This window comes from Osmia lignaria, chromosome 11 (assembly GCF_051020975.1).
Source record: "Osmia lignaria lignaria isolate PbOS001 chromosome 11, iyOsmLign1, whole genome shotgun sequence".
In the NCBI taxonomy this organism is placed as follows: Eukaryota; Metazoa; Arthropoda; class Insecta; order Hymenoptera; family Megachilidae; genus Osmia; species Osmia lignaria.
In genome coordinates, this window is record NC_135042.1 from 10,126,747 (window position 1) to 10,140,008 (window position 13,262).

Below are 13,262 nucleotides of genomic sequence, written 5' to 3' on the forward strand. Positions count from 1 at the left end.
TTCGCGTCGCGATAAGATAGACTAATAAATAGATAGATAGAAGGCGGTTTCGATGTTCGGTTATCCTACCAGACGATACGCGAACGTTTATCATCTGCGAAATTGATTTGTAGGACTCGAAGGGTACTTGGAGAGAAGAAAAAACGCGTCCGTTAAGGGAGTTCGGGATATTACGCGAGGCGAGTAAGAAACGAGGGAGCAGATTACGCGCGACCGGGTAAAAGTTATAATCGCGTTTATATCGTACGCGATTATGCAGCCATTAATGAGAACTTCACGGTCAATTTAACGAGGTTTTACGATAGCGCAGGAAAACGTTGCAGGTATATTTTCAGTTAATAAATTAATAGACGTTCCGTCCGCGAACGTGAACTTTGAAAGGGTGGAGCGGGTTAGACATCTCGATCGTTTCTCGAAAGAAAAACTAGCGGTGGCTCTGCGCCACAGCGATTAGCTTTTAAATTTCAAATCGCAGCAGCAACTGCATCGAATTGTCTCCTATTAAAAGTGTCATGGCCACGGCGACGCACGGGCGAACCGGCGAGCGGGGAGATCGAACGGGTTACCAAACGTCTGCCGCGCGCGTCTTCCATTCCGCCATGGCACCCAACGATCTTGCCACTTTTCTCAGCTTCTAACGAGGCAACTAATTGAAATTCGTGGTAAACGTCGATCGGTCAAACGATTCCCGCCATTTTCTGGCTTTCCGGAAACGAGGTTCGATCGGTCAGCGTTCCGAGAACCCGATGAGCCACTCTTAAATTGGATTCTAGAAGGATTGCGTTCTACGAAGAAAACTCTGATGCCCGAAGCGGGACAGAGGGGCAAGGAAATCGATAAAACTCGCATGTAAGAATGCATTAAGGCGATCTATGACCGTAAGACAAAGCAATGCGAGCGAAACAAGTTCCGGGGAAGTCGAAGGTGTACCGTACGCGTCGGTCTACGGTATCGTGGCTTTACGAAACGAGCAAGCGTTAGCTCTAAAGATAGTAAGTAGCCGATGTCTTCGAGTAACGCAACACGTAGCCTGTAAATCAACGTACGAGAACGAAACAAAGGAAACGTTGCCGTAACTTTCAGAGACAAAGCGTCGAATTGGTTTTATAGAAACTTAAATGTTTCGCGAATCGTTACCAAAGAATCGGTGTTTTCGCGCTTTAAGGGGAGCGGAATCGGGCCAACGGGCTCGTCCTCGTCGTCGATGATGGTCGATGAGAAAACAGCAACGGTGCAATGGTGCAAAAGTTCGCGATTCTCGGTGGCTATTCGTTAGAAGAAAGAAGGAAGGTTGTGCGTGCGTGATTTGATCGGTGTGTGTTACGGAGCTGGTGGCAGAGGTAGACCGGCGCGATCGTGCGTGTGCGGCGCGGTGGCAGTGGCGAAGGTAATGGTAGTGGTCGTAACAGCGTCGACACGACGACGAAAGTACGACTACCAAGACGACGACGACGCCGACGAGGATATGACGGCGACGGCGACGCCAACGAGGAGTAGAACGACAATGAGAGCGAGGATGGTATTAGCCAGCGGTGGTTGTGTGGTAGCGAGTAGAAGAAGGTGGTGCGCGCGTGTTGGTAACGTGTGGATGGACAACGTAACACAACAAACTGAGGAAGGTAGTGGTAGTAGTAGTAATGGTAATGGTAATAGTAGTAGTACTAGCTAGTAGTAGTAGTAGTAATAGCAGTGGTGCGAGTTGGTGGTGAGGAGGATAGTGGTGGTGGTGGTGGTGGTGGTGGTGGTTGTGGTGGTGGGACGAAGATGGTGGGGTGGTTGGATGGCGGCGCTCCTAGCGCGCAAGCCGCACCGTCCGACGCGGATGCAGTTACGGGAGCGCAGCGCGACCCAATGCAACTCGACGAACGTCGCATATCCGGAGCCGGATCAAACGTCGAGACCTGGGCAAGTGGTGCGTGTGCGTGTGTCGCTTCGTCTCCCTCTCGCTTGTGCGCCCGTGGAACGCGCGAGAGAACAAGGCCAGTGACGGGAACGACGGACGGAAGTAAGAACAAGAATAACAACAACAACAACAACAACAACAACAACAATAACAACAACAATAAGAAGAAGAAGAAGAAGAAGAGGAAAGCCGGAAAGTAACAAACCCGATTGAATTAAAAAAGAAATCGAATCACGATCGTGTTTTTCGTTTGCTCGTGTGTGTGTGTACCGTAAGAACGCAACAGGAAATCAAACGGAGAGAGAGAAATAAAGAGGAAACGAACGAGATCGTCGCGTATAGAAGAAAGTTGTTACGGATAAGGGATCGTTGTTGTTTCGTGCCGTCGATCGAGACGAATCGTTGTCGTGGTGATCGTCGCTGCTGTTGTTGCTGCTGCTGCTGCTGGTGCTGGATGTTGTTATTGTGCACGCGCTCCGCGATTCGCGGTTGATACTCACGCCCTCGTCGCGTAAACTCGTCGTTATCCTCGCCGTTCTCGTGGTTACGGCGTGTTGCTCCGATCGAGAGAAGCGGAACAACCACCGCCGCCGGCAAACCGACCACAAGTTTCAGTTTTTTTACACGAACGATTCCGAAAGAAGGGAGATGTGAACTCCGGGAAACGGGAAACGGAACTCGGATACGAACGTAAGGGTACGTTGGTGAACGGATTGGAAAACGCGGGGTTCGTCGGTGGAATCGCGCGGGCATTCAATTTTCCGTCGCTCGAACCGTCGTCGTCGAGGCGAATTCGTCGAGCCGGAAACGGATAAACGAAGAAGAGAGGCAGAGGAGAAAAGAGAAAAATAAAAGAAGAAAAGGGTGAAAGAAGCAGCGGCAGTCTCGAGAGGATCGGAAGGATCGAATCGAGGAGAGCAACAGGCTCCTAGCGTGGAAGGAAGACGGTGGAGGGGAGGCGGTGCAACTGGAGAGTTCGGTGCAACCGTCGATTCCATTTCGTTAGTTCGCGCTCCATCTCCTTTTTCGTACGCGTGTCAGTCTACGATCGTAGCTAGAGTTTCTCGTGGAAGACCTTGTCGTCGGTTCGCGGCCGTCAATCGTTTCGCGGTCGTTAGTGTTTTCGTTCTTTCTCTACGCTTTCTGTACGGTGCGTGAATACAATTCAGCGATCAATTTGGAGGAAAATGTCGAGGAAGATGCTGATGCTGGTCGAGCGCGGCTGCCGGCTCGGCACGATAGTGGTGGCGAGCCGCTACGAACGATTCTGAGGAACAAGCACATCGTCGATCGTCGCGCGAGAAGAAGCTAGTGCAACCCGTGATTCCTTCCTGTCGCGACAGTGAGTACCGGCGATGCTTTCTTTTCCTTTCCTTTCGGTCTCCTATTTTTTTCTTACTTTCTTTTCTTATTCTTATTCTCTTCGATTCACGTCGAATCGTTGCATCGAGAAAAACCTCGGAAAACAGCCATGAAACGAAAATGCAGCTAGGCCCGCGTGTAAGCTTACGTACTTACTTGCAGTAGCTACGTATGCACGCGTGACACAGTGTGAGTGAGAAGAGCGTGTACGTGTGAGCGGGTTGGCGCTCGCGAGCGCCAGGCACACCGATAGGGAAGAAAGGAAGGGGCGTCGAGAGGAGGAGGAGGAAGGAGCAAGATGGACAGAGAAGGGGGAAAGACGCGGAGAGTGTGTGTATATGTGTGAGCGAGAAAGAGAGAGAGGGAGGGAGAAAAAGTAGCGAAAGAGAGAGAGAAAGAATGAGGGAGAAGTGGTTGGAAGGGAAGGAGGAAAAGGATCAAGGGGAAGAGAGAGACGGAAAGAGGAGTGCCCTCGCGCGCGCGTGTGCACGTGTCATCGTATGCAACTGTAGGTGCGTGAGAGAAAGATAGACGAAACTGCGGAGGCGCGGAGAAGAGAGATCGAAGAGAGGGAGATCGACAGGCCACAAGACGGACTAGAGTGCTTCTTAGATATCAAAATGGCCGAAAAGACTGCCGCGCTCTTGAACGAGGCATACTCCGTTTCTCCTTTTCTTCCCACGACCGCGACGCCTCGTAGCTACATGCATTTCTCGTCGAATCACCTTTCCGTTTATTAGACAAAGAAAGAGATACCCAGCCGAGGAGGTAAATGTATTTTCCAGCAGGAAGGTACGTTTCGAAATCTTCGATACTGCCTGGTTCGGCCGGTATTTCTCTTATCGCTGTTTCGTCTGCGATCGCCTACCTTCCTTCCGTCCTCGAGTCTTCCCTCTCGTATAACGAGTGACCTCATTACGTTCGTTCAAGCCGGTCTTATGTCGCGTCCGTTACATTTCTCCCTCTGGCTTTCCTCTGCTCTCTATCCCTGCGCGACGCTGTTCGCCAGCCGTCCCGTAGGAACTCCGAAACACATCGCGCGACGCCTCTAATGAAAAAGATCCTCGAAACTGAACGATGGAAAATCCGTGGAACGATCCGATTCGGAAGCTGAGTAATTGCGATAGACTGGGTGCAGGGCAGGGGACTCACGGGCAAAGCGATTGCGAAAGCATACGCAACGCGTCACGTGTTTCGCAGGGGAACCTGTCGCTCCGGAACTCGCAGCAACCGGTACACACGATCGGGTTTTCAACATCCAAGGGCAACCGAAACGCGAAAGTCGTGGGTGGCTGCTCCCCGATCGTGACTATGTAGATTCGAACGAACGCAGCAGAGAAACGATTTACTTCTATACACCTTGACGATGCGAGTGAACAGATTTTATTAGGCATGCCGTGTGTTTTTGTCGTGTTATGGCCGATCGAGCGATACGCTCTTGGTTCGCGAAGCAATTAGAACACGAAAGCAATCCAGATTTATTTACCCGAATTTCCGTGAAACTTTCATCGAATCGTTTGTCTCCGAGAAAAGTTTTTGCTACTTCGAAGAAGAAAAGGAAAGAAAGAAAGAAAAATCACGAACGCGTTCGACGGACTCATATAGGTGATTCAGTGATAGACGACGATTCATTCTTAACCTCGAATTCACGACGATAATGCTCGCTTCGTGATAAATCAACGCGCCGTGCCGCGTTCCTCCGGAAATAGAGGACGTCTGCATTTATGTCAGTCGAACGTTTCACGAGCCGTTTACTCTAGACATTTATTGGCGCGATAACTTAGTAAAATTAACACCTGCTCGAGGAAGGTTGCACCGATGTTGGAATCAAGAGTAAATAAAAGGTTCAAGTTCGGACGACACGTCACTGTTCACCGGGAAAGAAACGAACGCGTCGCATTCGCTATCGATTCGCTCGACCGAGGATGTGAAACGAGAATCTTTTTTCGTCTTCGTAAACGTTGATCGATCGAGGAACGCGATTATCAACGCGTAATCGATCTAACATTCCGGCACGATCGTCCAGCCATTGTCTTGATCAAAAAGTTGGCCAAACATAGCGAATAATCGGCGATAATCGCTTGTGTTTTCGCGGAAACACGAACGACGTTTGATTTGAAATTTTGGTGGAAACATCGCAGCGACGACTCGCGATTATTCAACCAATTTCATCGAAGCGATATTCGCGGAAAGTGCACGCGATTTTTTTCGACCGCGCGTCACGAAACGTCGGCTCGTGACGTGACAGAATTTACGAATCAAAATCTCGCGAAAAAAAAAAAAAATAAAAAAATAAAAAACAAGCTACGTGTGTCCAAAACCGCGCGTGTCAACGTCGTTGTTCACAGTTATCGGGATTCGTTTGATTCTCCTATGTCGTCTTCGGTGCAAAGAATCCACCAACTTGTTTTCACTTGGTATATCAAACCAAGCGTTAATTATAGACACCGATTCGGTGTAGGATGAGTATAGAAAATGATCGAGAGCCACGTCGAGTCGAGTCGAGTCGAATGGAATCGAATCAAATCGAATCGCGCAAACGATTGTCACAACTGTATCAAATAATAGCGGATTTACATATCGCGCTCGCTATGCACGTGACAATTATTCATGTAATCCGTTGTCATCCTAGGTCTGCTATATTCGTATGATAATAACCAATATGAAATTCTCTTCGCGTGTTTGAGACTGGACTACACGGAAGGTGCATAGAATCGTGTGCGGCATCTTTAAATTTCCAAATGAACGCGTTTAAGTCGAAATCCTGTCTTTCGTTTGCTCTTTTACCGTTTACGCCAATATTTTCCGCGCGAAGACTATAATACGGAGCGTATTCTAACTGGAACAGAGGTAAAGTTTACGGTTCGCACGTACACGAACCACGTACCTTTCCACGGTGGTCGTTTGTAAATCCCTCGAGTAACCGGCAGCTAATTTTGAGTGGCCGTAGTTCACGGTAAAGTTACGATCGTCCGGTGTGTAGCGTCTTGTTTTAGAAAGCAGAAATTTGCCTTATTTAGTAGGTTAAACTAGAAAATTCGGTTTGACCTCGATTTAGAACGACAGGCATAGCGTGTCAAAGTCCTTAAGTAGCGGCGAGAGGTTTCCATCGAGCCTTCGAGTCCGAGCTCTCCCGCTCTCGTTCGTTCTATGCGAAAATACCCAGGCTAAATTTTCGTTTATTCGTCTAATCGTTGAACTCTAAAAGAATCTAGGCTAGACTACAAAGACGTAATTTTTCTATTAGTCCGACGTGGTATTCGAAGCGGAAATGTTGAAAAAAGCGTACGAATTCGAAACGCGTGAAAGGCAACGTTTTCCGAGTAAATTTATATATAGCGTCGTAATCAAGGTGAAAAAGAAAGAAGAAAAACTTGATATAATTTCAGCAGAGTATCGAAGAAATTAGTTATCCGTTGGCAGCTGAAGCCGACAAAACATTTGCCGTGAAAATAATAATTGCAAAGTGACGATTCAGTCCGAGGTTGATCGATAACGCGACGCTTCTATTTTCGCGACGAAAATATATTATAGCGGGAAAGGAAACAACGATAGACTATCGAGGCGTCACCTTGCGTCGCCTTCTTCTAAGCGTCGCGGTGGCGAACGCGAGACCAAACAGATAAATCGAACGAAACAGAAATGTTCCCCAACTCGAGCAGTTTTTCCGTAGAATAAACAGAGCCCGTTGGCCCGTTTGAAATAACGATAATTAAATTCGAACGAATCGTAAATGGACCTTTTTCATTTTAATGTTTCGTGAAAACAAAATGTACGCCTGAAGTGCCCTTTCGAATATTTGCATCCCGCGGAATTCCATGGAACAATACGGGCTCGTGAAAATGCACGTGAAAAATTAACACGACCAATTTGCTGCGCGCCACAGTTAATTCTGTTACGCTTCGTCACATAAATTCGCCAGAAAAACCACGATACTGCCGGCATTTAATTCCAACAATGGAATCGCTATGTATCCTGTAAAATGTGTAAGTATTAGCTGGCCGTATAGGATTGTAATTTTTCGAGAAACCGTTCATAATTTTTCGTTCGCGTTGCAACTAACGAAAAACATGGGAAAAAACAAACAGAAAGAGAGAAGAGGAGAGAGAGTGAAAGAAAAATAAATTCTCACGCAGGTTGGATGAAATTCGTTTGTCGCCGCGTACCACCATGAAAATCGCGATTCTTTATTCCGAAAATTATTACGAAGAGGGGGTGGGAGGAAAAAAGATGCGCATGACCGTGTGGATCGTTTGCACTTTGCAAAAAACCTGGTTGGATGCAGTGTAAAAAAAGGGGCAAACGAAGTATGTCCGTTACGTTTAAGCGCAAACCTTTAGTTTCTAAGCCCGGCGAGCAACAGGTTGCGCCATTGTGACAACTTGAAAACTCCGCTTCCACGAATATTTTCAAAATTCTTTCTCTCTGTACGGTCCTTTCGCGCGATCCACCCCCCCAACCCAGCCTTACAATTATTCCTTATTGTTTCCACTAGGTTCGCGAATTCTTGCGCTTCCCGCCTGTGCACACTTCAGACGCTGACGAAAGAATTCGGATTGCGCAAAAGCTTTTCAATTGGAAAGAACGGTCGGGAATAAGCCGCCGCCACCACCGCGCCTTTCCCCGCTACGCACGCTGCCACTTCAAGGACTTTAATGATTATTACTTACGCCTCGGCTGCCAACTACATTCGCAAACCGAATCCCTTTGTTACTGGCGGGAAACTTGCCGTTTTTCGAACCGTTACCTCCCTTCCTGCCGGTTTCTTTTCACCTTTCCACTCGAAAACGCGATCGATCCTCTCCTATCGTGTCTCCGTTGAACGGAGCGGCACGATGGTCAACAAAATGGCAGGTTCGCTGAATCGTAATCGGTAAAACGTAGAATCTACGTTAATCGCGTTGACATTCAAAATACTTGGGGTCAGAGTGCGTGGCAACGAGCGTAGGATAGACTACATGGGCAGAGAAGAAGGGTGCCAGCCAGCCAGCCAGCAGACGCGGAGGGGCTCACGCACATTCACGACGATCATGCTAGCGAGTTTCGTGCTCGCGCGAGTTGGCAAAATGGCCGGCAGATTTAGACTTACGTAACGGCTCCATGTGCCGAACGCGGCCCGGCAACTGGGTCCCAGATATCTTTCTTCCCCGACATCCAGCGGAGGATCGTCGTCAGTACGAAATCAAAACCTTCCTTTCGTTCATACGTATGAAAAAGATTGAATGGATATCAGTTTTGGGAACTCGTTCGAATTTGCTTGAATTTAATATCGAAGAAACAAAAAAAGTCGCTGCGTCTACGCCATGAATACGGATCAAGCGAGTAGCGACGAGGGTCAGCATATTAAGGCTTACGTAATGGCTTCACGTGTCAAAGACGATACGAGGCGTCTTTCTTTATCGGCCGCTAAAGCAACGCTATAAACGCGGAGGACCTTCTTCCGTCCTCTTGTGTTCTTCGCAACGTGTGCCCCTTCGATCGCTGGCTACCAACTGGGGCTGTTTTTAATCACAGATACCCACCCATTGTCGCGTACAATTTGTACAGAGGGAGAGGGTGAAGAAGGTGGTACGAACGCTTAAAGGATTCATAAGAAAGTGACAAAGTCGTCGTGCGACTTGCAAAACTTTGCATCGAGTAATTCGAAGGAGCGTGGCTATAAGTCTAGCTGTCGAAATTCCATTGGATGTTTTCTGTAATTCGTTTCTTCGATCAGACTCGTCTTTGCAACGGTGCAGCTCGACGAGAACGCTTTGCGATTAATTTTTCAAGACGATGCTTGGCCGGCGGTTGTCGTGACGCGGAAAAAGGCGCGGGCTCGCGACGAAAAGCGTTTAAGCCAAAGTGGAATTAGAAAAGTGGCCGGCAGATTTAAGCTTGCGTAACTTCACGTGTCTCGCAGAGACAACGTGTCCTCTACTGAAAGTCTTCTTTCGGTTATTTTTATCCGTAACTACGGCTCGCGTCGGGTGTAAGAAATGTTAATTGGCCAGGAAAACGCAGAAATTCAAACATCCTCGAACATCGTACGATCGTGCAAAGATTCTGCGCGTTCCAGGCGTGCCACGGAATCGTTTTCATGTACGCGGTGCTTCTGTCCTCGACTTTTCGCGTCCTTCGCTCCGGTGTCGAAAAACTTTGGCCAAGGAAAGAAAGCAAGCCGATAGGAAGAGCAACGTCGTGCCATTAGACACGGCAGAATGCGCATCTAGATGGGAATACAGATCGTGCTCGCTTTGGTCTTCGAATCGTGCTGCATTTATTCATGGCCTATGACCAGAAAGGAGGCAACGTAAAAATAAACCTTTCGTCCGTTCGTTCGGAACCGACTGTCTCTTAGGATCGATTGATCGATCCGAACGCGAACGAACGGGAATCGATAATTTCTAAAAACGGTGCTGACTCTTGTACGCTAATGAAACGGGAATGATTCATTCGAATGGTACACGTTGCCCTTTTCTTGGAAAATGTGTGCGTAAATTGACGACATCGATGGAGATTGCGAATTTGATAAGAATGACGAATATATTTTTCCCTCAAATATCTGCCGTGTCTCAACTAACGCGATAAATATTCGATGACGAGCGACTTGTGTCGATTTAGAATACTAATACGGTTTAGGTGAATTCGTGAAAGAAACACGCACTCGACTTTGACCCACAGCGACGTTGCGTAGGTTATTACTGAACAAGACGCTCTTTAGAGCAGCTAATGGACCAAGACTCTGTTAATATTGATAATGGCGAAAATCAGGCCAATAAGCGGCCATGGTACTGATCGCGTTCGAGGATACAGACGACTACGCGCGGATTAACTACGGGGTGGTAGAGTGTCGATTTCCAGGGCAAACCAGCGATCGACTAGCGAATTTTCCTTTTTTCTTTTTTCCTTTTTTTTTTTTTTTTTTTCATTTTTCCTCTCTTTCGCAGCAGTGTTATAACTGTTTCGACGGACGCTCGCAAATACCACGTGAAAATTGCATTTCAAACGCCGTTTCGATTCAACTTTTTAAAATATCTGTAACGCTTTCCGATTCCTGGCGTTAATTTTATTGCGGCTCCCAGCAAGCGAGAAAAAAAAGAGATTAATACATATCGGAGGAAGAATTGTGTTTCTCTGTATATCGTCGGTTGATTCGTATTATTCGCGGTATCGTTTATTAACACTTAAACGACCGGTTGTTGAGCGCATTATTTCGCCTAACGATTCGACGAAATGGCAAGAGTTGTTGAGCGAGAAAAATCTTTCGAGATTATGCGGCAAAAGGACGGGTGTTGATAGCTGCCAAAGCGTTTTGAGTGTTAAGATGTTATCGTGGGTGACGCAAAGGTTGTATCGGAGCGTAACACCGTGACTCTCGGCAGCTCGATCAATTTTCTCGTATTTTGCCTGCTCTTACGTAGCATAACGCAAAAAAGCATCGGGAACGTGATCGACGTTGTCGAATTAATCGTTAACGGCATTGGATTACACGCTTCTGCGCACTGCTGTCGTTACCGCGCAATAAACGTGTACGCCTTCGTCTCGACGGGGTCATCTTTAAGATTTAATCAAGAACGAGCAATCAATGCTTCTGTAACTTATTTTGTAATCCGTTGCTGGGAAGCGGCTTTTCCATTACAGATTATACGGAGCATGGAGACCGTTCCATAAGCTTCGAGTGTAACGGACGTTCGTCAACCGTAAAGCAACGTTTACTAATTATCGCAGCTGCCATTGACACGCGCTTAATAATAGAACACCGAAATATCATTAAGCAGCTCGCTTCAGGGAAACGAACGAAATTCGATCGACCGATTTCTCTATTGAAACTGTTCGTCAAACGATTTTACAAAACAATTCCAGGGATGCGTGCCTTGGAAAAATCTGTACATTTTTGCAAAATATAAAATAACGCATTGAAAACTTTAACGAATGAAAAATAAACGTTTTAAAGGGAAAATTTTACCACATACGTCAGTTTTCACTGTAGCAGTCAACGTGGTGCGTGTTTCACTGCCGCAGTTGAAATGGACATCGGTGTGGGTGGTAAGGAGACGAGCAGGTAAATGTATAGAAATTCACGCGCTCGACGCAGGATCGGAGCACAGTTGTTTTCAATACTTGAATCGCTTCGTTCGACGTCTATATGTATACTGAGCGCCGGTCCTGTGCCGAGCACGTGAGTTTGTATACATTTACCGACTCGTCTCGTTGGACGGATTATAGGGGAAGACGGTACGTGATCTCGCGTCAGATTTTCAAACAGTGCCGTTCATGCTGGTTTGTCCGAATAAATTTGTTACTGGTAGCTAAGATGTAACTTTGATTCCCGTTTCTTATGTTGAAAGTTGGAACGGTACGAGCGCGGCCGATGTCGTATCGGGACGACTCGCGGTGCAACGCGCGAGCAGACCTCTTTTACGCTTATGCGCGCGACGAGCCTCGAGTAGGCTGCATGTTGTATGCGTGCATGGAGTAGTATGAAAGAAGTAGAAGGCAATGTTTTTGCGTCCGGCAGTAATGCACGCAAGTGCATTTCGTCGGACGAGTTGCAACGCCGGGAACGTCCCCATTCTAGTTCGACTATCTACATCGCTATAAGTTTACGTAACCGCACGAAACCTGTCAGCTGACATTTTGGTGCTAACCAATGGCGACTATTGTCTTTCTCCTTCTGCGCCTAGTTCTCGTCTGTCGTCGCTAACTGGTCGTCGCCTCGATTTCTATCCTTCCTAACAACCATTCGTTCGTTCGTTCGTTCGACCGTCGTCGTTTCGTAAACGTTCTCCGTCATTGAACGAAACGCGTTTGAGTCCGAACACGATGCCATGCTTTCTCGAGGAAAACGCTGAAAAAAACGACTAGTGGACGTTACTCGAGAGCGTAAACTGCATTTTTCCCCTCGATTTTTAGAATAGTCCAAAGGGATCGGTGATTCGATGGAAGGAGCGCATCCTAAGTAGAGCAAGCTTCTCCTTGGATCGGATCGGATTATCTCGAAGGAGATTAGAGCAAAGAGATGGAGTGCACTCCCAAAAAATCGGATCCCACCTAAATCTATATACCCATACCTCTATATATGTATATACATATATGCTCGAGGCGGAAGAGTACCTTGAGGCACGGTAACCTGGGATTTTCCGATGCGCCTGTTTTCTCTTCATTTTTTTCTTCATTTTGTTTTCTCTTACTCTCTATTCAGTTGATCGCTTTTTCTTTGCCCGGTAAACGATATGACGACGAAGAACGAGCCTGAATATCTTTGTTCCACGTAGGACGCTCGTCTCGCCCCCTCCGTTCATTGATACAGTGTTTACGAAACCGTCGAAGGGAGATATTACCAAGTTATTATATTTCGCCGAGAGGAGCAGAGGCTTTGTCTCCTCGGCGAAATTCAACAATAAGCTCCTTATCGTCGAGGCTGTTTGGCGGAAAGAAACGCATGCCAACGATCGCGCGCGTTCGTCTGCGAGCGAACAGAATATCCAAGACCAAAATCCAAGATGTCAACTTCCAAGAAGAAGAAGAAGAAGAAGAAGAAGAAGAAAATAAAGGAGAACAGAAAGAAGAGAAAAAAGGAAAGGAAAGGAAAGGAAAAGAAAGGAGAAAAAGAGAAAAAGGAAGCGATTCAGAAGAATGTTGCGCGTTTCGCAATTTATCAGAGCGCGTAAAACACGTTAACTCCGAGTGGTGTTCTTGAAAGATGATTCGTCGTGTTCGATACGCGCGGCACGATAAAATTCACCTTCGTCCAGCAGCGTGACGTGTACGAACAGCGTGGCGGAGAGTCAACAAGTTGTTCAGCCGGACCACCACCCCTTCCCCCAACTAAATCCCACTTCCTATAATTAATAAACGTCATGTATCGTGGCAGTGCCGAGCAATTTAGATCAGAGTCGATGCGTCGCATCAAAACCTCTCTCCGTCCGTGACCGGTTTGATTTTCAAAGCGTATTTCAATTTTTGTTTCTCCCGTCGTTATTGACTCGCGTCCTCGCGCCTTTTATTTACCAGT

The 13,262-nt window shown here is 47.2% G+C and overlaps 1 protein-coding gene and 1 long non-coding RNA gene across 5 annotated transcripts in view; one reads left to right on the forward strand and one right to left on the reverse strand.

The window, feature by feature from the left end:
- The window catches only part of LOC117603829 (uncharacterized), a 120,979-nt gene that overhangs the window by 91,420 nt on the left and 16,297 nt on the right, over nucleotides 1-13,262 (reverse strand). The window lies entirely within an intron of this gene.
- Nucleotides 1-13,262, forward strand: part of Eip93F (Ecdysone-induced protein 93F) — a 59,493-nt gene that overhangs the window by 8,766 nt on the left and 37,465 nt on the right. Inside the window, exon 1 of one of the 3 annotated variants that reach the window (XM_034323281.2) lies at nucleotides 1,779-3,245. The exons of 1 other annotated variant lie outside the window; for it this stretch is intronic. The gene's annotated coding sequence lies outside the window, so the exon portion shown is untranslated. Of the gene's footprint in view, nucleotides 1-1,778; nucleotides 3,246-13,262 lie in introns of those variants that run through there. One more of the 3 variants, XM_034323277.2, reaches the window with a different exon arrangement.